Raw genomic sequence first — 24,327 nt, 5'->3', positions numbered from 1 at the left:
TCATTCATTCCTTTCTGATTTGCTTCTTGTTTCATTTTATGATGACGGTTATAGATTCAGATTTCCCTGTGGATAATATGTGCAAAAATGCCTGATCTAGCATTGCCACCCTCTTTCCCTGCACACCCCTTCAAAGATGTGAGGATGAAAAACCAGCTCACTATTTTTTTAAGCTATATCCCTTTTGAATTTTTTCCCCCCAGGGGAAGTGGTTAGTAGTAATTGTCCTTTTATTTTTCCCTCATTGTTACACATGGACTTGATAAAAGTTCTTTCAAGTTCTGAAACATTGAGATTGTCTGAACTTTCTGGAAATGAATTTGTTCTGAACCAAGTCAGCTTCCCTTGTTGGGCCAAAGGGTGTATATTTGTAAAATGCTTAATTCAATGTACTCTTCTGTTGGCGGTCTTGAAAAGCAGTGGTGACCCACATAGGGAGCAAACCTTCATTCCATCTCTGGTTTGTAGAGAGCAGTATTGGTTTAAGGTCTTCCAAGAACACGTGTCCCAGAGGATTTTAATGGTGGATCTGTGAAAAGGGTAACGTGCTTTTTGCCTTGCCTTGCTCCAAATCCAGTCTCCATCTTAGAGCGAGGGGTTTTTTTCCTTTCATTCTTTCTGAAAATGCAATCTGATCAATTAGTTTTTGAAAAGTCTAGAGTTCTTTTCTGCTCAGTCTTTGTTTTTGCTCTACCCTTTGTTTGGAACCCTGCCTGTCTCTTGACTCTCTTTTGCCGAGGCAACTCAGAAACTGAGTGCAGTGTGAGTTAAGAACACAGAAGTAGGAGCCAGACTGTCTCGGTTTGAATCCAGCTCCCCTTCTAACTAGCTGAGCAAACTTGGCAAGTCACATATGTTCTTTGCTCCTCAGCTTCCTTATTTACCTCCTCTTAGGTGAAGATCAGTGTGAGTTAATACATAATACATTAATAACGTAATACATTAACACAAACATTAATACATAAAGTGCCTACGTTGCTATCACTATTTTTTAGGTCTTTTGCTTCTGGGAAGCCTTCTTTAACCCTCCACAGCTTGGTTTTCCCTGGAACCTCTCCTGTTTTCACCCCGATTGCACATTGCTTTGTATGTACTGATGGATTGCCTTTCTCTTACGCTAGGCTAGAAACTCCATCAGCAAAGAGATGCAGTCCATCTTCTTTAATGTTCTATCAATAGCACCTAGCACTCTGCTGGTAAAAAGGCTGCCTGTCCAGGAGCACCCACATGATTCAAGGTGCTGTGTTAGGTGCTAAAGATGGAGTAGTGAACAGAAAAAGCATTACTCACCCTCATGTAGGTTACAGTCTAGTAGGGAGGATAGATTGAGCCAATAATTATGTAGAAAATATAAAATTGCAAGTAAGACATGCTATAGAAGATAGGTATGTCATTTCATAGGAGTCTAAAATAGATATCTCTGAAGAAGTGATACTTGGATACAATCTGAAGGATGAGTGGTTACTCAGTAGAAGAGAGAGAGAAACACATTCCAGTCAGAGCAAATGGCTTGTGGCAGTGTCCAAGGTATGAACCCAGCAAGTGGGGTGAATTGCACAATGTCCACATCTTACAAGTGAAGACATTGAGGACAAAAAGAAATGCTACATGAAGCCAGAGAGATAGATCAGGATGATGCATGGAAAACATTGGAGACCACCTTAAGAAAGTTTTCTCTATCATAAGTTAAATGAGAAACCACTGATCTGTTTTAAGTAGAAAGGGTACATGATTCTATTGGTATTTTAAAAATTCCACTCATCTAGACATGCTGTCTGTAAGGTGGAGAATAGATGAGATGAGCATAGCTGATGGAGAGGAGAAATACGTACAACCAAATTATATGTTGCTGCCAAAAGTCTAAGAGAAAGATTTTGGTGACGTGGATTAAGCTTGTAGCTTAAATAGGAAAAAAAAAATGCGTGGTTATGAGAGGCATTCAGCTCCAAAGTCAGCAGGATCTGATGATGATCGGTTATGGGTGCTGAGGGAGAGGGAGTCACAAAATGAGGTCCTGGTATTGTAAGCAAATGAATGTTTTTTTCTGCTATTTCCTGAAAGCAGACTATATGAAGAGGATGAAGTTTGGGAGGAAAATAACAAGATTTTCTTTGGACATGTTGAACTTAAGACGGCTTTGGAACATTGTAGATATGATTTCAAATAGGAAGTTGGAAAAACAGTTCTGGACTAAGTCTGGAATATTGACATAAATCTAGGCATCGTCTGCAAATAGGTGGATAGTAAAGCAATGGAAGTAAATGCAGTCACCTAGGTAGAGACCCTCAAGATGAGGAAAGAGCTGGGGACTGAGTCCTGAGGACTCCCAAAAATTGTTGACTGGCAGGTGGTCGATGAACTGGTAAAGGAGTAATGAGAAACACACAAAAGGAAGGAAACCAAGAGATTTATATTGCAGAAGCCACAGAAAGAGCGTGTTTCAAAAGGAGGGCAAAGTCTATCGTGTCTAGAGCTGCTAAGAAGTCCTTGGGATTTAGTGACCCAGAGGTCATTGCTGACCTTAGCAAGGATGAAGCAATGAGTGAATTCACTGATGGAATAAATTTAGTAGAATCTGGATAATGAAAGAGAAAAAAGTTTCCTTTAATGAATACTTTCTCAGAGCCTGTAATATATGTATGTATCATGACTCTCACAAAGTAGGATACTAATATGTAGGTTTTTAAACTTGATTGTTCTTGGCACCCTTCTTTTTCTGGTGCATCTTATAGGACAGGATGTCCTATGGAATCACAGTTTGGGAAATGTTAGGCTAGGAGTATTATTTAGGTGACAATTCATGATCCTGTCAAGTTTCTCATTTCACAGGGGATGGCTTTTTATCTACTTTCCTTGTCTAATGTTGGACTAAAGTGTTAGGATTTTGTGGTGGTTAAGAGAGGGAGCTCTGAAGCTAGACATCTGAAGTTTAAATCCTCTAGTGTACTGGGTGAACTTGAGCAATGTGATGGTTAATTTTATGTGTCCATTGACTGAGCTAAGGGATGCCCAGATAGCTGGTAAAACATTATTTTGGGTGTTTCCAGTAGAAATTAGCATTTGAATCAGGAGACTGAATAGGGAAGGTGTGCCCTCACTAATGTGGGCAAGCATCATTCAATTGGTTAGGCCCAGATAGAACAAAAATGCAAAGAAAAGGCAAATTCTCTCTGCCTTCTTGATCTAGGACCTCCATCTTCTCCTGCCCTTGGACGTGGGAGTTTCTCTGGCCTGCAGATGGCAGATCATGGGACGTCTCATCTACAGAACCAAATGAACCAATTTCTGTATAACTATATAGCACAGCTGGTTAAGTGGCCAACTCTTCGTTATCGGCTCAGGTCGTGATCTCAGGGTCGTGAGATGGAGCTTGCTGATGTGCTCTGCGTTCAGCGTGGAAGCTGCTTCAGTTTCTCTCTCCTGCCCTTCCCGCTTTCAATCTCTCTCTCAAATAAATAAATACATCTTTTTAAAAAAGCAGAAATTGGAACACACAGAGAATGGGGGCATACTCCCAGTTTGTTTTTTCTTCATCTTTGCTACCAAGCAGACCCCAAAAGAAAGCATTTTCTTCTCCTCAGTATATTGACAAAAACTAGTTATTTCATTCCTTGTTACAGTAAAAAGAACTAATGGCTCTTCTGATATTCTAACCATCATCATTAACAGTTTTAAATTGCTACTAAGTGTTAGTCTTCTAAATACTTTATACATGTTAACTCATTTAAATTTTACATAACTATCACCATCTGCATTTAATAGGTTAGGAAACTGAGGCACAGAGAGCTTAAGTAACTCACTTGAATTAGTATTCTCCAGAAAACAGAACTAGGAGATAATATATGTCTACACACACACACACACACACACACACACACACCCCTAAAGCACCCTTCCATTTCTGTTTCTTTTTTTTTTTTTTAAGATTTTATTTATTTGAGAGAGAGAGAATGAGAGACAGAGAGCATGAGAGAAAGACAGAGAGAATGAGAGACAGAGAGCATGAGAGGGAGAAGGGTCAGAGGGAGAAGCAGACTCCTTGCTAAGCAGGGAGCCCGATGTGGGACTCGATCCCGGGACTCCAGGATCATGACCTGAGCCGAAGGCAGTCGCTTAACCGACTGAGCCACCCAGGCGCCTCCATTTCTGTTTCTTAAAGCAAATGTTTATTGGGTCTTTCTCGGAGAGTCTAGAATCAGCTTGACTATGTGTACCTGCGTGTGTTGGGCATCTATTTGGATGCATATCAGGTAGGCCCCCTTAAATTTCACAAAAGGGACTGGCCCTCATTCCATTCATTTGGTTAATGAAGTCTGCAGCTTTATCATTCACACGTAATCCTTGTTTTTGCCAGGGAATATTAATTGTCTGCTGCTCAACTTTTCTCAAAATCTTTGTTAAAAAAGAAGTGACTGATATTCTTGGAGAAATGCATAAAAGATAATCCGTTTGGCATTTCCTTCAAGTTAGTTCCTTAAAATTGACCCCTAGATCGTCAGGCTGGGAGACTGGTAGGTAGACTCCATTACTGTGGCCTTGTAGAATTATTCTCAACAGCTTTGTGTCCTGGGCCCTGGGTGCGCCTCCAGGCATGCTACCAGAAGGAAGTCTTTGAAAGTCACTCTCTGGCATTACAGTGGGAGATTTTTATCTCAGGCCTCTGTGCCTTTTCAGAAACCCCTGATATGCTATTAATGATAAATGCTCTGAGTTTTGGAACTAATTATGTTTCTAATTTTGTTCTGGCCGGTTGCTAACATGTCTATAACTGAAGGTACAAGCTTATGCTCTGTGTTGGATATCTTCTTCTTACCCCTTCTTCTGCACGTGGCTCTGGGCCCTGGAACCTGACCTGTATGGACTGTATCAAGGGGATTCTCTGCCCTCAGGCTTCCATTGGATTTGGGCCATGAGAAGTATCAGAACGAGATCTAAAGGCAAGGAGAGAATGAAACTAGGTGCTTATTCCCTGAGCTCTCTGCAGGTCAGGACACTGCGGGTTAGCTCCTTCCTTTTGTAGGTCCACAGCTCCTATCGGGCAGCCTGTCCCTGCAGAGTTCTGTCTCTGGGTACGGGTAACCACTCCCTCACCTTGCCCTTCAGGTCTAGAGTAGTAAAAAATTCCTGGTGGAGGTTTTTTGGTTATTTTCCCAGAGGCACTCCACTTACCCACTTTTTCCATTTCTTAAATCCTTCCAGCACTTTTACAAATAGTCCCTTTATTAAACTCTCCTTAATGGATTCAATTTGAATGTGCCATCGGATTCCTGCTGAGACCCTGACTGATAGACTCTAGCAACTGCTGGGCACCAACTAATCGCCTCTTATTTTTATTGTGCCCTATTTTATTTATGGATTTATCTTTTATTCCTTTGAGTGATAAACCCCTCTGTTCTATAAAGCACCTTAAAATATTCTTTAGCAAAGAGTCAAAGTGTAAATAAAAAAAAATGCATATGCAAATAAATATGCTAGGTCCTCTGCTTTATGCTGGGATGAAAAGACAAGGCTTAGTCCTTGAGGAGATCACAGTCTGTGAGGAAGACATTCAAGGAAGCAAATAATTGCAATGCATTGTGATGAGTTATAAAGAAGATGTAGGCAAAGTCCTCTGCTTTGCTGATATGTTCCTTAGGGAGCTCAGAGGAGGCAACGGAAACTGGTCAGAGGGACCAGAGGGCAAGAGGGCTGAGGTGCTCACAAAAGGTAGGGCTGTTAAAATCCAGGGACTAGAATGGCGACAGGCACCCTGTGTGGAGGGCCAGTTGTTTATCTATCCGAAACATCCATGATCTTGCTTGGTGTGTTGGAGTTCCCACTCATGTCTTGTGGGATTGACTGTTTATTATTTTTGAAGTCTGTTAATTTTCAAGCCTTGATTTAGGAAAAAAAAAAAAAAACTTGGAAAATGCAAAATACTTTGTTATTCTCCAGAGATTTATGTTTAACTCAAACGCGACTAATGAGCCTCAGAATATGTGTCTAATTCCTTCCCCCTTTCACGTACTACAAGGCTTACATAAATCACATACCCGCTTCATCAAAAGTGTTCTTAAAAAGTAAGATAGATTATGACTGGGAATATGAGCAGCAGGTAAGTCATGCCTAAGTAGCAGAATACATATATTTCGGTTTCAATAAGAGGTGAAAATTGTAACAGTGCTTTAAAAGGAAATTGTGATTTACTATCTGATCTTGGAATAAGCCTAAGAATGGTCCATCAAGAGCCTGCAGGCAGACACAATGTGTCCTGCTATGTGTACTAGACATGGCTATTTATTATCTGTCACATATGTTTAAAAAAAAAGACTAAATGATCAAAATCTCTGAATTGTTTAATTTTGGATTAATCAGAAGATGAAACATGGGCTCTAGGTCTTTCATCAGCCTTCAAAATGAGTCCTGACCTAGTCTGCTAACTTAAAAATAAAACCGAATGCAAACCTTCCCTGCTGTGTGAAAAGGTTTGGCTAGCGGGCCTCCTGGACTTTTTTATCTGTTGGGTTTTTAATGAGGACCAAAGTCTGGGTTCTGGAACATTGTGAATTTTGATTACAGTGGGGTTCCAGCCTGGTTGGAATGGGGGAAATGTCAGAAACCTCGTGAGCTCACCAGCCAGCTTCTAGATGAAAGGCATGGGAGAAAGCTGCTCAAATGCTGCTCAACTCTTGGTTTTTATCCAAATCCAAACTCTAAACCCACAGAGGTTCAGTAAGCACAAAATCCCAGCCAATCATTGGCTTTGTAAAATGCCAATTCCTCTTTTAGCAAACAATTATAAGGCATAATTGCTAGTAGAGAAAATCAGTCGACCTTCATAGATTTTTAATTGCCCATTTTATTTTGCTTCCTCATAAGTATCAAGAAGATGACATTGGATTTAGTGCAATACTGTGTTTCTGTTAAAATCTTGACATCTCGAAAGTGCGAAGGAGCCTTAATGGTCTCCCATGATCAAAGTGCCCCTTGACAGCTCTGATCTCCAGGAAAGCATGCTTCAAGAGTATACTGAGGCTAGAAAGTGCTCAGTTTCTTAGCTTTTCTCCAGAGACTTCTGCAGAGCATGCCAATTAGTGACTTGATGGGTGGTTTGGATGTATTGATAGACATCAAGACATAGGGATCATTCCAGGCAGTGATCACTGAGCCACTCAGCTAGAAGATATCTGTAATTAATTTTAACCCTTATCCAATTTAGAGTAAATAACCCTTGGTCAAAATAAACAACCAGATGATACTGTTGCGGTCATGTGTATTGATGCTGCGGTGATAGAGCAATGGATCTCAAACTCTTCACTTTTTCAACCTAGGTGGTGAGACAAAAGTTCTATAGGCCAGTTTGGTTTTGTTTGCCCCTGACAAGGTGAGGCGATAGGGTATGTCATGGATGTGTGTGTATGTGTGTGTAGGGGGGGAAGGAAGTAAATAATCTGTTTTTTATTCGAGTATAGTCCACACCCAATGAATGTTACATTAGTTTCAGGTGTAAAACATAGTGATTGGACAAGTCTATACATTATGCTGTGCTCATTGTAAGGGTAGCTCCCATCGGTCACCATACAATGCTATTATAATATCATCGACTACATTCTCTATGCTGTGCCTTTCATCCCCATGACTTAGTCATCCCATAACTAGAAGCCTCGTACCTCCCACTCCCCTTCACCCATTATGACCATCTCTCCACCACACACCCTCTCTGGCAGCTATCAGTTTGTTCTCTGTATTTATGGGTCTGTTTCTGCTTTTTTAAACGTTCTTTATTAGAAGATAAATGATATGGCATTAGAAGGGATAAACTGAGTTGATAGCTATTTTGTATTAAATATAAATTAGCCACTTATTGTTCCTTCATTTTTTGAATACTTATTGAACGTTGAAACCCTGTGCCAGGATTCTGTAATAAAGGTTAGCTCTTGTTCTTAATATAAACACCTTGGCTGGTAAGCACAAAGTGCTAGGGGAGTTCCCACAAGGAGCATTGAACTAAGATCAGAGAAAGGGAGTATTCCCCATCTCCTTACATGTGGCTGGCTATATTCCATCATAGTCCTGGCTTAGCTACATAGGTTTTTGGGTTTTTTGGGGTTTTTTTAAGATTTTTTTTTTTTTTTTTACTTATTTGAGAGAGAGAGCGAGACAGCACAAACAGGGGGAGAAGGAGAGGGAGAAGCAGGCTCCCCATTGAGCAGAGAGCCCTAGGACCCCGGGATCACTACCAGAGCTGGAGGGAGATGCCCAACTGGACTCAGGCACCCAGCTGCATCGGTGTGATTCTGACCCTGGAGTACCCAAATTCCCAGACAATGATTGAAAAAAGACAGCAAAACAGATTCAAAAATAGGAAGAAAGTCACGGAGTTATGTTTTCGTAATTCCCTTTACCCTGCTTTCTTTAAAGCACTGATGTTTACTTGGAGTAAAGTGCATTTTAAATAGGGATGAAGACACATTGTAAACTGTGACACACCTCGATTTCACCTCTAGCCTCTGAAACCTGAAATCTGCTATTTAAAAAAATACACAATTCTGTTACTATGAAACTTTGTTTTTCAAACTGACTTCTTTTCAGGGAGTCCACAAAGGCTTTGACCAGTAAAGTTTTATGTTTAAATTTTCAAAATCATTTAAGAAATTAGTACAAATATATCCCGGTTTATTTGGATGGCTGGTTTTTTAACCTTACACTTGATTTGTGACCCAATTTGCAGTTGTCTTTGCAATTGCCTGTTGCAAGTTCTTGCCCAAAGATGCAGCATTTTACTTTCAGTGCTGTGTTGTTGTTTTTAACTTAAGGCCTCAGGTGACCACAGATGTATTTCAGTTCATCCATGATTTTCCCCACCCCCCACTTTTAAATGGTGGCTGTTTATTTCTTGGTTTAGAGAACGACTGCTGTAAAACATTTTGGAGTTGGTATAATGGAGTTTGAGATCTATGCAACTGAGTCCTGTGAGGATTGACCCAGAGGGCACATTTCAAGTCATAAGGTAACAAGAGAGGCGTACTTTCTATTTTCCTCAAATGAAGGGTGAAGGTGTGAAGATAGTTATTGAGCAATGAACGTCTGCCAGCCTTTACGCCAAGAATTTTGCATACCTCACCTTGTTGAATCCCCAGACCTTATGAGACAGCTATTAACCCTATTTTGATGAGGAGGAGTTGAAGTTCAGAGAGTTTAAGTCTCTTGCACAATGTTACATTGTCAGGATTAAAATCCAGCCTCTTTTGACCTGAAGGGCAAGGTTGTTTGCGGTATGGAAGTGATAAATACAAAGGACGGGAAGGGGAGGGAGGGCAAATAGGTCTTTTCGACAAGCAAACATTAAGTTAGCTTTGCAATATTATCTAATTCTTTGTAACCTAAATAACATCTGTATTTCAAAGAACTGTACTTGTTCATTGCTATAGTCAGCAATGAAAACCTATACAGCTGACCTCTTAGATGCTTTCACTGTAGCTGAGAATGTTGTTACTTCACCATTTTATACATTGTTAATTCTTAAAGAGATACTGTGTTAAAAGGTCACTGAGACCTAGATGTTTTTTATGTTTCTGAGACATTTTAAACATTTCAAGGCTCAGCTGCATTTCAATATATTTGGCCTATTTTCCCGACATCTTAAAATTCTGCAAATGTTTAGATAATTAACTTTTGCCACGATAAGACTGCTACTGTTCCCTGGATAGCATTTATGTGATTTATTGTCATACAGTCTCCCAAACTTTAGGTTAATTTAATTTTGCTTGGGACTAAATAGAATACGTTTCTGAGAAAACTCTAAATGTGGATGTAATGCAGTATTCTTATAATAAAATGAACAAAAAGAATATAACTTTATTACTTAACTGCAGAGCTCAGAGTGTTAGAATGAAGGTGACTTTGAGTACGACGAGAAGCCCTCCAGAACAGGAAACAAAACTTTATCAGTAGTCTGTAGATGTCTGTGTATTTACTTTTGGCATGTCCAAAGCACTTGATGGTCTTATTTATTTGACAGCTTGTTTTGGATTTGGTCATATGACAACTATTCCCTGAGGTATGAGTTTTACCAATTAGGGATTTTGTGAGCAGAGGATTCCACAGAGAAGTGCAAACCCGTGTAGCCATCTTGGGTTCAGTGTTGGAGAAAAATACTCACTGCTAGGAGATACAGAAGGTGAAAACTAGCTTGCTGTGGAGAGGCAGAAGAAAGGAGAAAAATTGAAATGCTAAAGAAGATGAGACATTACTATAAAATTAGGAAAGAGATAATCAGAAGCTTCCACAAACTATTTGGGTCTTATTTGCTAAGTAATTGCTTATGTGTATAATTGTTCACCCACCCTAAACCCCCAAAGCAAATTAAGTGGGCGTTTTCACCTCACTTTCTACACATTATGCTTTGCTCTGATTTTACACATTCTTTGAATTGAATACCCTGGAAATGTGTCTAAATAAGTAATTCTAGGTTTTCACACAATAGTTTTGAAGTGAAAGAGATTTATGGCATGAAGTAAGAGAAACTGAAGAGAAATGTGTTGAATCCACATGTAAAGGGGGCATCAACATGAAGACTCTCGGGGAAAATTAAGGCGCTTGTGGGATTTAGACTGAAGGGTAACGTGGGAACATTCAGGAATTAACATTTATTGAGCATCTCTTCTAGGTGCCAGGCACCATACTGAGCAGTATGGACACAGGAGAAAACAGACTTGGACCCTGTTCTCCTATGAGTATATTAAGAAAGAGAGACAATGACCAAGTAATTACAAGGGTTTAGAGAGTTGAGAAGGAAAGTACAGGGTGCTAAGAAAATATATACAGATGGAATTTAGCCTCACTAAAATGAATTTAGTGTCACTAAAAAAAAGGATGAATGCTAATTAGTCAAAGCAGTGGAGTTGTGAGGAGGTAGAGGAGCGATGGAGTCATGTGTCCAGGTGGGCATACCCTCACCTCCATGAAGGGGAAAGGTAATGAGAAACATAAAAACATACGTGCAAACTGAAAAGAGCTGTAAAGAACCAACAGACCCTTGACTGGAGGACCTACTTGGTAAAGGGGTCTGAGAAGACCTCTTTGAGGAAATGATAGTCCAGATGAAATCTGAAGAATGAGAAAAATCCAGCTACGGAAAGAGCAGCGAGCAAGGTGATGTAGGTGGAGAAGACAAGACGTGAAGCCCTTGAGAGGGGACAGTCCTTGGTATATTTAGGGATCAGAAAGTAGGTCAGGGTCTCCGAGTATGGTGTGTTAGAAAGAGAGTAGCTTGAGATAGAATTAAAGAGGAAGGCAGGGGCCAGATTTAGCAGGATTGGTAGACTGTGTATAGTTTAGAGGGGGAGTGTTTGGGGAGTTGTTGACAGGTGGCTTTACAACCTGAATAGAGACCTCACAGTAACTGAAAGATGAGGAAATGGAGGCTATGAAAAATTAAATAGGTTTCTAAATGTTTTTGCACACTGTAGACTACAGAGCCAGTTTTTGAACCTAAGCTTACTTAACCCCAAATCTCACACTAACTGGGAAGGTATGTGTGAGTGACTCACTTAGACTGATGATTGACAAGGAAGCGCCCTGAGAGAACCTCTTCAGAAAGAACTTTGGGATTTTTCAAAATCCCCACTCCCTAGAGAAAGGACCCCATAAATGGACATTCTTAGATTTTTTTGGAACTGACTGTACCCAGATCAAATGCTAAAGGAAGAACAAACTCTATAAAAAAATTAAAAAACTAAAAACCCTTCAAAAAGTCCATACACAGATGATCCATTTAAGGTCTCTCTATTTATTTAAATATGTGAAGGCAAAAAGGACATTTTTTTGGAATATGCAATGTTCTCATATTTTAGAAATGCAAATGAAATAGATTCTTCCCTCTTTCTTACTTCTTTGTAGTCCATTTGTCACTTGTTTCTTTTTCTATTTAAGCCGTGTGTCTTGGCTTTTGGAGTCCCCTAAAATTATGTTGTGTCCTTTATTGATGGTGACAGTCAAGTACATAGGAGCTGGCACCTGCTTCCCAGTTCCCCATCTCTACTGGCACAAAAGGGTGTCTTCCACTGGGCACCATGGAATAGTGATCAGGCATGGAGTGGGGTCATGGCAATGAACAGCTCACAGAGGTCCACGTTTTATCCCTTACTCCAAGGTGGTTTCGGCAGTTTTCTCAGTTGCCTTCTTGAAGAATCTTTCTGCTTAAGAAAATTACCACTGACCGTTTTCCAGAGTCTTTGAAGAAAGAAGAATGGATTAAATCATTCGATAGGAGTTCAAAAAGTTTGAACTAAAACCACAGCCTAATCATTGTGGTGAACACCGTCTGTTCACTGGTGATCTGGGCAAGTGAGGGAGTCCTGGAGACCTGACAGCTGGCTGGCAGATTTCTGAATGAGTGAGGAAATTTTCCAGTTCATCTGTGTAGAATTTAGTCCGACATTACAACATTAGGCTACCCATCTGCAGCCCGCAATTGGTACAGACAAGAGAATCACTATTACTTTGTGGAGACAAGCCACAAATCTGGAATGAGGCAGACTGGCATGCCTGTTTGGGGTTGGCAGGGCCGAGGTTTAGTCTATTGTTGCAGGCCTGCTTGCCAAAGGAGAGTGAGAGTCCGATTGCATTAGGCACCCGTCACACACAATGTCTTCGAATGGACAGACTGTGGGGAATGAACTGAGAAACTCTGACTTTATGAAGGCAGCTATTCACACTCGCTTGCTGTTTGAGCCCTTCTTAATGGGCTGGTGTCTTTTTCACTCCAAAGGCCATTCATTACTGGAGTTGGATGGCTCTGTTTGGATGCTGATATCAGTTTATGGGTTATTATATCCATTTGCAAATCATGACTCAAAAGAGGAAACTCTGGGATGCGAAACACTCCATATGCCCATAAATCACAAATTGAATCAAAGTTGGCATCGTGAAAGTGATTGTGTTGGGAGTTTGAAAGCCTCAGTCAGCCAACCTTTATTGAACCTCTGATATTGTAGGCTACAGTACTTAGGGGACTGCAAAGGAAATAAAGAATATGGAAGGGTATATGTGCAGAAAGGAACTTGGAGGTCATACAGTCCAAATGCCCATCTCAAGTAGAAGGCTGGTTCTTTGCCATTGGGCTTGTTTTTTAAATGGGAGGATAACTTTAAAAAAAAAAAAAAAAAAGGACCTGTGTGTTGGCTCAAATAGAGCAAATAGAATGTGGCCCTTCCTTTTTTTTCCTTTTTTTTGCATTTCAGCAAAGCTGATGGGTTGATTCTAAAATAGTTATACTATTAGTAATATTAGAGAAAAAATAAAGTGGTTGCAATTTATTGAGCTCTTACCAAGTGTCAGTCACTTTACAAGCATTGTGTCATGAATCCTCACAAAACTCTGAGGTAAAAATTGGCATTAGTTTCCGTTAAAATATGCGAGGGTTTTGAAGTGCATCTAGATTTTGTGCCTTGCCCAAGATCAGAGAGGAGAGCAGTGGACAGAGCCAGCACTTAAACCAGGTGGAGAGCCTCAGCTTATCTCTACATGGGAGGGAAAAGTAGATGTAGAGGCATAAAAAGGAGATAAATACCTTTTCCAGCATTTCTGAGTAGTGTAAGCTAAGACAATTCTTTTTGACTCGGAGTCTCAATTTACTCATTTCAAGTGGCAAAAATAGTGGCCTCTAAACATACACAGTGGTTGGATGCACGTACAGAATAATGCCTGTGAACTTGTTTAAAAATTCAGAAGCATTTGTAACATGATCTTTCATTTAGGCAATACACATACATGAGTTGAGTGCCTCCATTATGGTCAGCACTTTGCTAGCGCAGTGTTAGAATAATGAGATGTGGTGGAGGCCACGGAGAACTCAGCTTAGTGTAGGGAGAGGTGAGCACATGATTACATTGTGGTAATTGCCCTGACATCGAGAGCAGAAACCAGAACACTAGAGAGGTTGAAGATGACTTTATAGAGGAAGTCTTAGCGTTTTGGCAGATGGAGAAGTAGGCTTATGTCTGGCCAAGAAACCAACATAATGAGGAGAGATAAGAGTAACATAATGTTAGCATAAAAGTGACACTGAAATAAAAAATATATATTTAATGGAAGTAGAGTTAACAGACAGTGTTATATTAGTTTCAGGTATACCACATAGTGATTCAACCTAAATATATTTTTAAATAGGCTTTTTATTTTAGACTTACAGAAAACTTGTGAAAATAATAGAGAGAGCCTGCCTCACACAGGTTGCCGTGAGAAGAGCTGCCTCCATGTCTGCCCACCAGTGGATGGTCATGGGGACCTGCTCCAGCTTCCAGATCGAGAGGAGCAGGCAGACATGCATCACTGAGCCCAGTAACCTGAAGGTCACAACTCCTTCTGCGATAAGGGGCTGGTTCACTGCAAGACTGTGGGTGTGGAGCCCGGGGGGACAGAAGGCAAAGAAGGAGTGGTGATTGTAAGTGCAGATCCCTCCAGGAAAAGCCTGCCAACCTCCTACATGCAGACCACCATTAACAAGAATGCTCCGGCCACCCTCAGCAACATCAGACACATGATCCACAAGAACAGTTACAGCCCAGACCTGTGCGTGATTGCAGTTTGCAAAGCCAGTGCCATCCTGTGCGGCCAGAAGCCTGTGACGGTGAAGAGGAGGGAAGCCCGCCCCACCAAGAGCTCCAGAGCACCCGCCTCCCCCCACCCCGCCCACCTCCAAAGCAATAAAGATGTCAACCACCTAAAAAAAAAGTGCAGAGAGATTCCACATATACTCCATTCCCAAATTCCCCTATTATTCTATTAGTATGATAAAATTGTCACAATTAATGAAGCAATATTGACACCTTATTAACTAAAGTCAATACTTGAGTCCAGTTTCCATAATTTTTACCTATGTCTTTTCTGGTCTGGGAACCAATCCAGGATACTACATTGCATTTAGTCATAATGCCTCCTTAGGTTCCTTCTGGCTGTGACAGTGTTTTTCGTTTTTGATGACCTTAAAAGTTTTGAGGCATACTTGTCAGGTAATTAGTAGAATGCCCCTTGTGTAGCATTGGTCTGTTTTCTTCAATAGATGTTTTGATGATATGTCTATCACTTTTGATGTTAACGTTTATCACTTGGCTTAGACAATGTTTGTCAGATTTCTCTACTGCTACTCTTTCCCCCCCCTCTTTTCATCCTGTTTTGGATGTTTTTGGAAGAGAGTGGCCCTGCATAGCCCTAGTCAAAGAGTGGGGGAGTTCTATTCCACCTCCTTGAGTGTAAAGTAGCTACATAAATAATTGGCAATTCTTCTGCATGATCAATTTGTTTATTGTTGCCATTTGTTTATTCAATCATTTATAGATATCAGTACAGACCCATGGATATTTATTTTATACTTCATATTATAATCCAGTAGTCCTAAATTATTCCAGCCTTGGCCATTGAGAGCTGCTTCAGTTGATTCCTCTGTCCCTTTGACTTACTCCTTTCATTATTATTTCCCCCCACCCTTTACTTTGTGGAACACTGAATGCTTCAGGTTCATCCTGTATTTTTTGTCTTTTTTATTCTGTCCTAGAATTTGCCATTTCTCCAGAGATTCCTGGCTCCTTGTATTGGAGAATGGTATTAGAAATCAAGATCTGGAGGCTAGGTGTACTTGTCTCTGCTACAGTCATTGCTTGCAGGCTTGATGGAGAAAGGAAATATGTATGTATAAACTAAACAGCATAGATGCATATTTAAAATATATGTATGTAACTATATCAATACTGCGCTAAACATGAGTTCGTACTCACACGCCCAACTTCGGTGTCATACCATGAATCATTCTAGACTTCTTCTCCTGTGGATTCTTTGGGATTTTAGGCATAGTAATTATGTCAAATAATAGTTTCACTCCTTCCTTTCCAACATGTATAGCTTTTATATACTTTTCTTGTATATTGTACTAGCTAGGGCTTCCATTAGGTATTGATTGGGAACGATGAGAAGACATCCTTGACTTCTTCCTGATCTTAGGGAGGAAGCATTCAGCTTCTCTCCATTAAAAATGATGCAGAATGTAGGTTTTTGTTAGTTGTTCATTGTCAAGTTGAGAAAGTTCTCTCTATTCCTGGTTTTCTGACAGTGTTTTTTTTTTCTTTCTTTTTTTTAAATCATAAGTGTTAGACTTTGTCAAATGCTTTTTGGGTGTTGATTGATAATATCACATTTTTCTTTAGCCTGTTGATATGATAGATTACATTAACTGATTTTTGAATGTTGAATCTTTCTTGCATACTTGGAATGAATTTCATTGGTTGTAGTGTTTAGTTCTTTTTAAACATTAGCAAATTGAATCCAGTAATATTTAATTGGGGATTTTGTGTCTATGTTTATGTGAATTATTCTCTACAGTTTTTGTTTTTTGTTTTTTTGGTAATGTTCTTATCTGATTTTGTTAATAGGGCAATGTTATCCTTATAGAAGGAGTTAGGAAGTCTTCCCTCTGCTTTTATTTTCTGAACCAGATTATGAAGAATGAGTATTATTTCTTCCTTAAATGTTTTGTAGAATTCACCAGTAAAACCATCTGGGCTTGGTACTTTCCTTTTTGGGAAGTTTATTAATTATTGAGACAATTTCTTTACTAGATAGGGTTTTTTCAAGTTATTTATTTCTACACACATGAGTTTTAGTAGTTTGTATCTTTCAAGAAATTGGTCCATTTCACCTAAGTTATCCCATGTGTGGGCATGAGATTGTTCATAATATTCCTTTTATTATCCTTTTATGTCCTTGAGATCAAGAGTAATGAAAACTCTTTTCTTTCTGATATTGTTAATTCGTGTCCTTTTTTCCTTTGTCATCATTTAAAAAAACAGCTTTTCTATATTGTTTGCCTGTTTTATTTATTTTTAAATTTTTTTAAGATTTATTTATTTGAGAGAGAGAGAGAGCATGAGAGAGGAACAGAGGGAGAAGCAGACTCCCCACTGAGCAGGGAGCCCAACATGGGACTCGATCCCGAGGACTCCAGGATCACGACCTAAGCTGAAAGCAGCCGCTTAACTGACTGAGCCACCCAGGTGCCCTGTTTGCCTGTTTTAAATTTCATTGAATTCTGCTCTAATTTGTTGTTGTTGTTGTTAAAGATTTTATTTATTTGACAGAGAGAGAGAGACAGCAAGAGAAGGAACACAAGCAGTGGGGCCGCAGGCAGAGGGAGAAGCAGGCTTCCCGCTGAGCAGGAAGCCTGATGCAGGGCTTGATCCCAGGACCCTGGGATCATGACCTGAGCCGAAGGGAGACACTGAATGACTGAGCCACCCAGGTGCCTCTCTGCTCTAATTTTTATTATTTTGTTTCTGCTTGCTTTATGCTTAAATTACTCTGGTTTCTTAAAAAGGAAGATTATATTATTGATTTTGTACCTTTATTCTATTCTAATATGTGTATTCAATGTTATAAATTTCTTTTTAAGCACTGCTTTTGCTACATCCCACATATTTTGATAATATGTATTTTTCTTTTCATCTAGTTCAAATATTTAAAAATTTCTCTCAAGACTTCTTTGACCCATGTAATATCTAGAAGTCTGTTGTTTAATTTCCAAATATTTGGGGATTTTTCCTGCTATCTTTCTGTTGTTAATTTCTAGTTTAATCCCATTGTGGTTTGAGATTATATTTTGTATGGTTTCTATGCATTTTTGTTGAGTGTTTTATGGCCCAGAATGGGGTCTGCACTTACAGATATGAGCTGGAGAAGAATGTGTATTCTGTTGTTGGATGGAATATTCTCTGAATGTCAATTAGAGCAAGTCAAATGATAGTGATGTTAAGGTCAACTGTATGCTTACTGATAGTCTGCCTGCTTGATCTGTCTATTACTGACAAAAGCATTTGAAGTCTCTGACTATAATAGTGGATATATCTATTTCTCCTTGCAGTTCTGTTGATTTTTGCCTCATATGTTCTGATCCTTTCTTGTTAGATGCATACATGTTAGTATTGTTAGGTCTTCTTAGAGAATTGATCACTTTATCATTACATAATGCTTTTCTTTATCTCTGATAATCTTTTTTCTGAATGTAGATTTGTCAGAAATTAGTATACCTAGTCCAACTTTTTCACTTAGTGTTAGCATGGTATGTCTTTTCCAGTCTTTTTACTTTTAACCTATCTCTGTCTTTATATTTAATGTGGGTTTCTTGTAGGCAACATAAAGTTGGGTTTTGTGTTGTTTGTCCACTTTGACAATCTTGGTTTTTAATTGGTGTATTTAGATCATTCACACTTAAGGTGATTATTGATATAGTTGCATTAATATCTACTGTGTTTGTATCTGTCTTCTATTCATTACCCTTATCATTTTTTCCCTTTCTTCCCTCTTTTCTCTGGTCTTAACTGAGCAATTTAATGATTCCATTCTCTCTTCTGTCAGCATTACAGTTATACTTCTTTCTAAATTGTTTATTGCCCAAGAGTTTACATATACATTTTTAACTATCTAATTCCATGTTCAGATAATACTATAGTGTTTCACATGTAGTATGGGTACTTTATAACAGAGTCATCCCAATTTCTCCCTTTGTGATATTGTTGTCATTTATTTCACTTAGTCATGTGTTATAGTCATCCAATATGTTGTTACTATTATGACTTTATACAGTTACTTTTTAGATCAGTTAAGAATAAGAAAAGTAAAATTATGTATTCCTTCTTCATTCTCTTCTTGTCTTTTGGTAGATCCAAGTTTCTGACCTGTATCATTTTCTTTTTGCATAAAATCCTTTTTGGATTTCAGGGCAAATCTGCAAATGCTGAATTCCCTCAATTTTTGGTTGTCTGGGAAGTTCTTTATTTCTCATTCCCTTGTAAAGAATAATTTTACTTGCTATAAAATTCTAGGTTGGTGATTTTTTTCTTTCCATACTTCAAATATTTCACTGCACTCTCTTCTTCATCATATAATTTCTGATGAGAAGTCCGCTGTCCTTCTTATACTTGCTCCTCTATTGGTAAGTCATTACTTTTTTTCCTCTGTCGTGTTTCAAGATTTTCTCAATGTCTTTGGTTTTCTGCAGTTTTAATATGATATGCCTAGGGGTGTGTGTGTGTGTGTGTGTGTGCGCGCGTATGTGCGCATATGGGGGGACATGGTTTGCAATTATTTTGCTTTGTGTTGGTTGAACTTCCTGGACCTGAGGTTTGGAGTCTCATCAGTTTTGAAAAGTACTTGGAAAGTTCTCCATTTTTTCCCCTTCTCACTCTAATTTTCCAATTACGTGTATGTTACACCTTTTGAAATTATCCCACAGTTCCTGCATGGTTCATTCAGTTTTTTAAACTCTTCTTTCTCTTTACATTTCAGTTGGTAATTTCTTTTGACCTATCTACAAAATCACAGATTCTTTCCACAGTTGTGTCAAATCTATGGATAAGCTTATCAAATGCATTTCTTTATTTCTGTTATACTTTTTTTGATTTCTAGCATCTCCTTTTGATTCTTTCTTGGATTTTCCTTCTTTTGCTTATATTACCCATGTGTTCTTGCATGTTGCCTACCTTTTCCATTAAAGTCCTTAACATATGAATCACAGTTATTTTAAATTCCTTTTCTGATAATCCCCAAATTCATGCCATATGTAGTTCTGGTTCTGATGATTTTTTTTTTTTTAATCTCTTCAGACTGTTTTTTTCTCTTGCATGTCTTAATTTGTTGTTGTTGTTGAAAGCCAGATGTGTTTTATTGGGTAATAGGAACTAAAGTATATAGGTATTTAGTATGAGGATTTATGTAAGCTGACTAGGAGTTTGGTTGGGTTTAATATTTGCTTTAGCTATAGGTGCTAGAGGTTTCAAATCTCTCTAGTGTCTGTATTTTTGTCTCCCTGTTTGACCTTGGACTTCCCTAAGTACTTTTCCTTACAGAGTTTGTGTCTTGTTGCTCTTTCAGCTGCAGTCCATTGTTACTATACTGGAGTCTTGGTCTGGTGATGTTATGGAGAGGGGGAACGCTCTATAATCCTTTGATTAAATCTCTGTTTTATACAGCCTGTGTCTTAGGGCTGTAACTTTCATGTCTTCCCAGTAGTATAGCTTCCCGCCCCCCCCAAGCCCCCACCTTCTACTTCTTTGCCTGGCTGCAGTGTTCTGTCTATTTCCTTGAGACCTAGACCCCTGTTCACTATGTTTTCATCTTCTTAGATGAGACCGGAAGGCTAGAGGGGGCTATAGTGGGAGGAATGCCCTTTCTTGTAGGGAAAAGGTTCTGGAAAACTCTTTTCCCCTGGAGTGTGGACCTTTATTATGGAGAAATCTCTGCCCATATTTCACAATAATTACTCTTTCCCTCCCCCTGCCAGAGCCCTTGAGGGGATCTTTCTCAGATCTTCACCATGAGAACCTGCTGAGTTTCTTGGTGGTAAAACCCATGAAAGTGTGTCCCCCAACTTCCAAGACTGCAGCCTTCAGGAATTTCTCACTCTCCAGCTAGCTCACCCTCAGCCTCCAGCAGCTCATCAAAATTACCATTTAACTATTATTGCCATGTAAGTAATCCTACCAGTTTATGGCTCCGGTGGGCTTCTGCTCCAGATAAGGTCTTGGCCGTGTTTATCTATTTCTCCACCTTCCTGCTTGCCCTGAGTAGTATCTCAGTTCTCTGACGATTCCAAGAAAAGTAATTTTCAGGGTTTTTTTCGGGTTTTACTTGTTATAAGGAAAGGAATGATGCCTTCTAGTCTCTTCACTCTGTTGGGAGTTGAAATTGGAAGTCCGAGGAGATAATTTTCATGTCACTGAGCCTAGGAAGTATGAAGAAGGGAAGGGAAGCAAGACTGGGAAAATAGGTGTGGTCTCACTTCTCCGAAGCCTTTTGTGCCAGCCTCAAGGTTTGGACTGTCTGCTGCAGGCCAGAAATGGCAACCGTGGAAGAATTTTAGCTGGGCAGTGACGCAGCCGAAGGCTCACGCTGCTGGCAGCACAGGTGTGCCTCTCCTGGGGACTGAAGCCTGGGGACAGACATGATCTGGTCCGACTGAGACAGTTGCATCACACGTTCTTTTCCCACTTGGATATCTGGCGTGGATTTAATGCTGTTGTTCAGTTGTTATTTCAGTAGGGCACATGTCATTGTTTATTTTAATTGAACTAGAAAGAAAGCCTTTTATGTTGTCTTGTTCCACACTGCCTTCCCAATGAACTGGGCATAGCACATACTGAAAGAGCAATTGAACTGAGTGAACTGAATCATTCAGGAGTTTTAGTGCAATTTCAGCCCAAGCTATCTCCGGCAGCTATGTTGGTGGAAATACAGGTTAGAGGTGAATTTATATATTACTTTCTGTAAGCCTTACAACGTCATGTTAATTTTACACTTATGGATAAAAAGGAGGCAAAAAGAGATAGTCCCTGTCCTGCTGCCTTTTTTCAGGGATGAGTATGTGCAGAGTTCTAAAAAGAACAATTTATAGCACTGTATATATTTATATTGTTAAAGTAACACGCATGTTTTGGTGCATATGAATCAACAGTTGTGATACAGTGGAACATTCTCTCAGCAAAGCTCAGGAAATCATTGTATCAGATGCAGGTGGACTTTTACTCAATAAGCAATAAACTGGCACCATCAATGAGTCAGGTTCTGTGCTAGGCATCATGGATGACAATATGAATATCACATACCTGCCTTTAATGACTGAAAACCTAGTGGGTTAGACAGGCATTCTGTTATCTATGATATCAATCAGATTGTGATAAATGAGCAAATAATAATAAGATGATAAAAACAAGGTAAATACCTTCCTTTGAGTCTTTACTATGTAGCCAAGACCTAGGCAAAGCATTTTGTATATATGATCACAGTTCACCCTGATATGTTAATATTATTATACCCACTTCATGGATGAGAAATATGAGGCTCAGCGATCTTCAGTGTTTTGCCCAAGGTCACAGTGGGCAGAGGAATCAGGAATGGAAATAAGATCTTTCTGGCTCTAAAGCTTTGCCTTCCATCTGTTCACTCTACATTAAGGTATAAAAACCCAGAAAGTGTGATTTAATTCTATCTGGATGAGTCAAGAAAAGCTTCACAGATAAGGTGGCATTTAAACTAGATTTTGACAGGAGTTGGATCCTGCCAGGATGAAAAGGAAGAAAGGAGCATATATAACAGAAGAAAGAGCAAGAGCAGAGGTATGCAAGGGTTCAGGACTGGGCAACCCTGCAGAACGGCAGGAGCATGGCACACGGATGGGATCTAGGGGTAAAGGAGATGAATGTGTTTGCTTTAATCAGAAGGCATGAGTCCTGAGCCATGAAGGGATTCTGGAACAGAAGAGTCAATGACCTGATCAAATCTGAGTTTTAGTAAGGATACACTGGAGGCGTGTGGAAGATGAAGTGCAGGGAGGCAAGTCTGGAGGAAGGGAGATCATGTTGAAAGCTGTTATGAAGTACAGGAAAAAGAAGTTAAAGACCTAATTCTTAATACTAAATGTTAAAAAAAATTTTTACACAGAGGATCAGAATATTTTAAGTTCCTTTACAAGAGAAAACTTTGATTCCCCTGAGATTTCTAGACATTTGATCTTGATGGTTGTCTTCAGACTTCTATTATTGCTTTTCTTAAACAACGCCGGGGCTCAGAAACCTGAACTTTGAAAGTTAAAACATGCCTGCTAATCATATCTTTTACACCTGTTTTTGTGAAAACTTAAATGGATTATATTCACCTAAAATGTGTTTAGAAAGAGTAGTTAATAAAGCCCTTTTCTGTGGCAGAAGGAAGTCCAAACAATTCTCTTATGTTTAACTCGTGTCTTTGAAGTTCTTTACAAAGCATGGACACATGTCTTTGTTATTGATGAAGCAAAAAAGGGTCTGAGAATAAAATGTAGCCTGGAACTTGGGTGAAAAGTTTGGGAGAAATCCAGACACTCACTAGTTAGTATCTATGGATTATTATTCCACAGAACTGGCCATGAGGGGCCTCTTCATTTCTGGAGAGGTCAGTGATGGAGCAGGGCAGTGGGCAGAGTCTGAGAAAAAAGGATACACTGATTCTGTGTCACAGGGAAGGACAGGTCCCTCAGCCAAGACCTCTTTTAATTGGCATCCGGTGTGCTTGGGATTGGAGCAGTCTCTCATGAAGCGAAGGGAGACCGTCATAGATGGGCCATCTGCTCTGTCTCCTCAGCAATGACCCTTGTTCAGTTCTTACCTTTTGAACCTGCTCCTCTTGATGAGATAAACAATATGTCTGAAGCACCAGAGATGCTGTGCAGCTTAGCAGAGAACTGATGTTTTATGAAGTGTCATCCTGTGCAGCCATCTGCAGAGACTCACATTTGACCATCCTTGGGGACTATTCCATTTATCCCAGGGTTCTGATGCCATCCATTGAAAACTGTCAGGTTTTTTTTGTTTTGTTTTGGTTTGGTTTGGTTTGGTTTAAAGGTGAGCATACCTCACAGCCCCTTTTTTTAGATGGAGAAAGGTTTTCCCATTCTTATATGGTGATTTATGGATAAAAGAGTTACTAGAGATGAATTATTTAATGGGACTATGATATAAAAGAGGATCATGCTTCACACCCTAACAAGAGTTACTTGTAAACCTGTTTTCTGCCTCCTGTAAATGGATTATTCAGAACTATAAACTACCCCACCTCAAGATTTTGTTAAAATTTCTTTAATGGTATAAAAAATATGTATTTAGAGTTGATTTTCCTATATAAGGTCCACTCACTGCCTATAGTTGCTCTGTCTCTTAAGCATCGTCTTAAATATTTAGCCTACAATAGTCCTTCCTTCCTTTTCTTTCTCATGTGCTATTGACTTGGAGAAATTGGCCCAGTTGTCCTGTAGAATCTCCTGCATGCTGGACTTGCTTCTTTTTTTTTTTTTTCTTTTCTTTTTTTTTTTTTTTATGGACTTGCTTCTTGTGGCATAATCTTACTTGTGCCCTCATGTTCTACATTACTGAAGAATGGCCTTTCTTTAAGGCTTGATTAGAGCACAGTACATTTTTTTCTAAACTTCATAGATGTGTATTTGAGTCACACGTGGAGGCATAGAATGTCTGTCTGGTTTTCTCTTGTTTGGTAATGCTGAATGATTATTGACTCACTTCCGCTCCTTTCCAAATTGTGTTAGTGTACATTCATGACAATAGCTTGGAAAATTTTTTTCATTAGACCTTGCAAAATGATGAATTTCTAACTCTGACATTCTTCATGCCTTTGTGAGCTATAATTATTCTGGACAGAAAAATGGCCACTCATTGGCTAGGTCAAAAAGGGTATGAAGTATGGTGGACTTGAGTTCAAGCATTTTCCTGAAGAACTCCCCTTCCTTTTCGGAGGAAATGGGAATCAGAGATT

At 39.4% G+C, this 24,327-nt stretch overlaps 1 pseudogene; it reads left to right on the top strand.

The window, feature by feature from the left end:
* The first annotated feature begins 14,214 nt into the window (after nt 1-14,214).
* Nucleotides 14,215-14,770, top strand: LOC102728784 (large ribosomal subunit protein eL28 pseudogene; annotated as a pseudogene).
* Nucleotides 14,771-24,327: the final 9,557 nt, after the last annotated feature.

The sequence above is a fragment of the Leptonychotes weddellii genome, chromosome 14 (assembly GCF_054177405.1).
Source record: "Leptonychotes weddellii isolate Sample4059 chromosome 14, ASM5417740v2, whole genome shotgun sequence".
Taxonomy (NCBI): domain Eukaryota; kingdom Metazoa; phylum Chordata; class Mammalia; order Carnivora; family Phocidae; genus Leptonychotes; species Leptonychotes weddellii.
The sequence above is the reverse complement of the archived record's forward strand: the minus strand, read 5'-3'. Positions and strand labels throughout refer to the sequence as shown.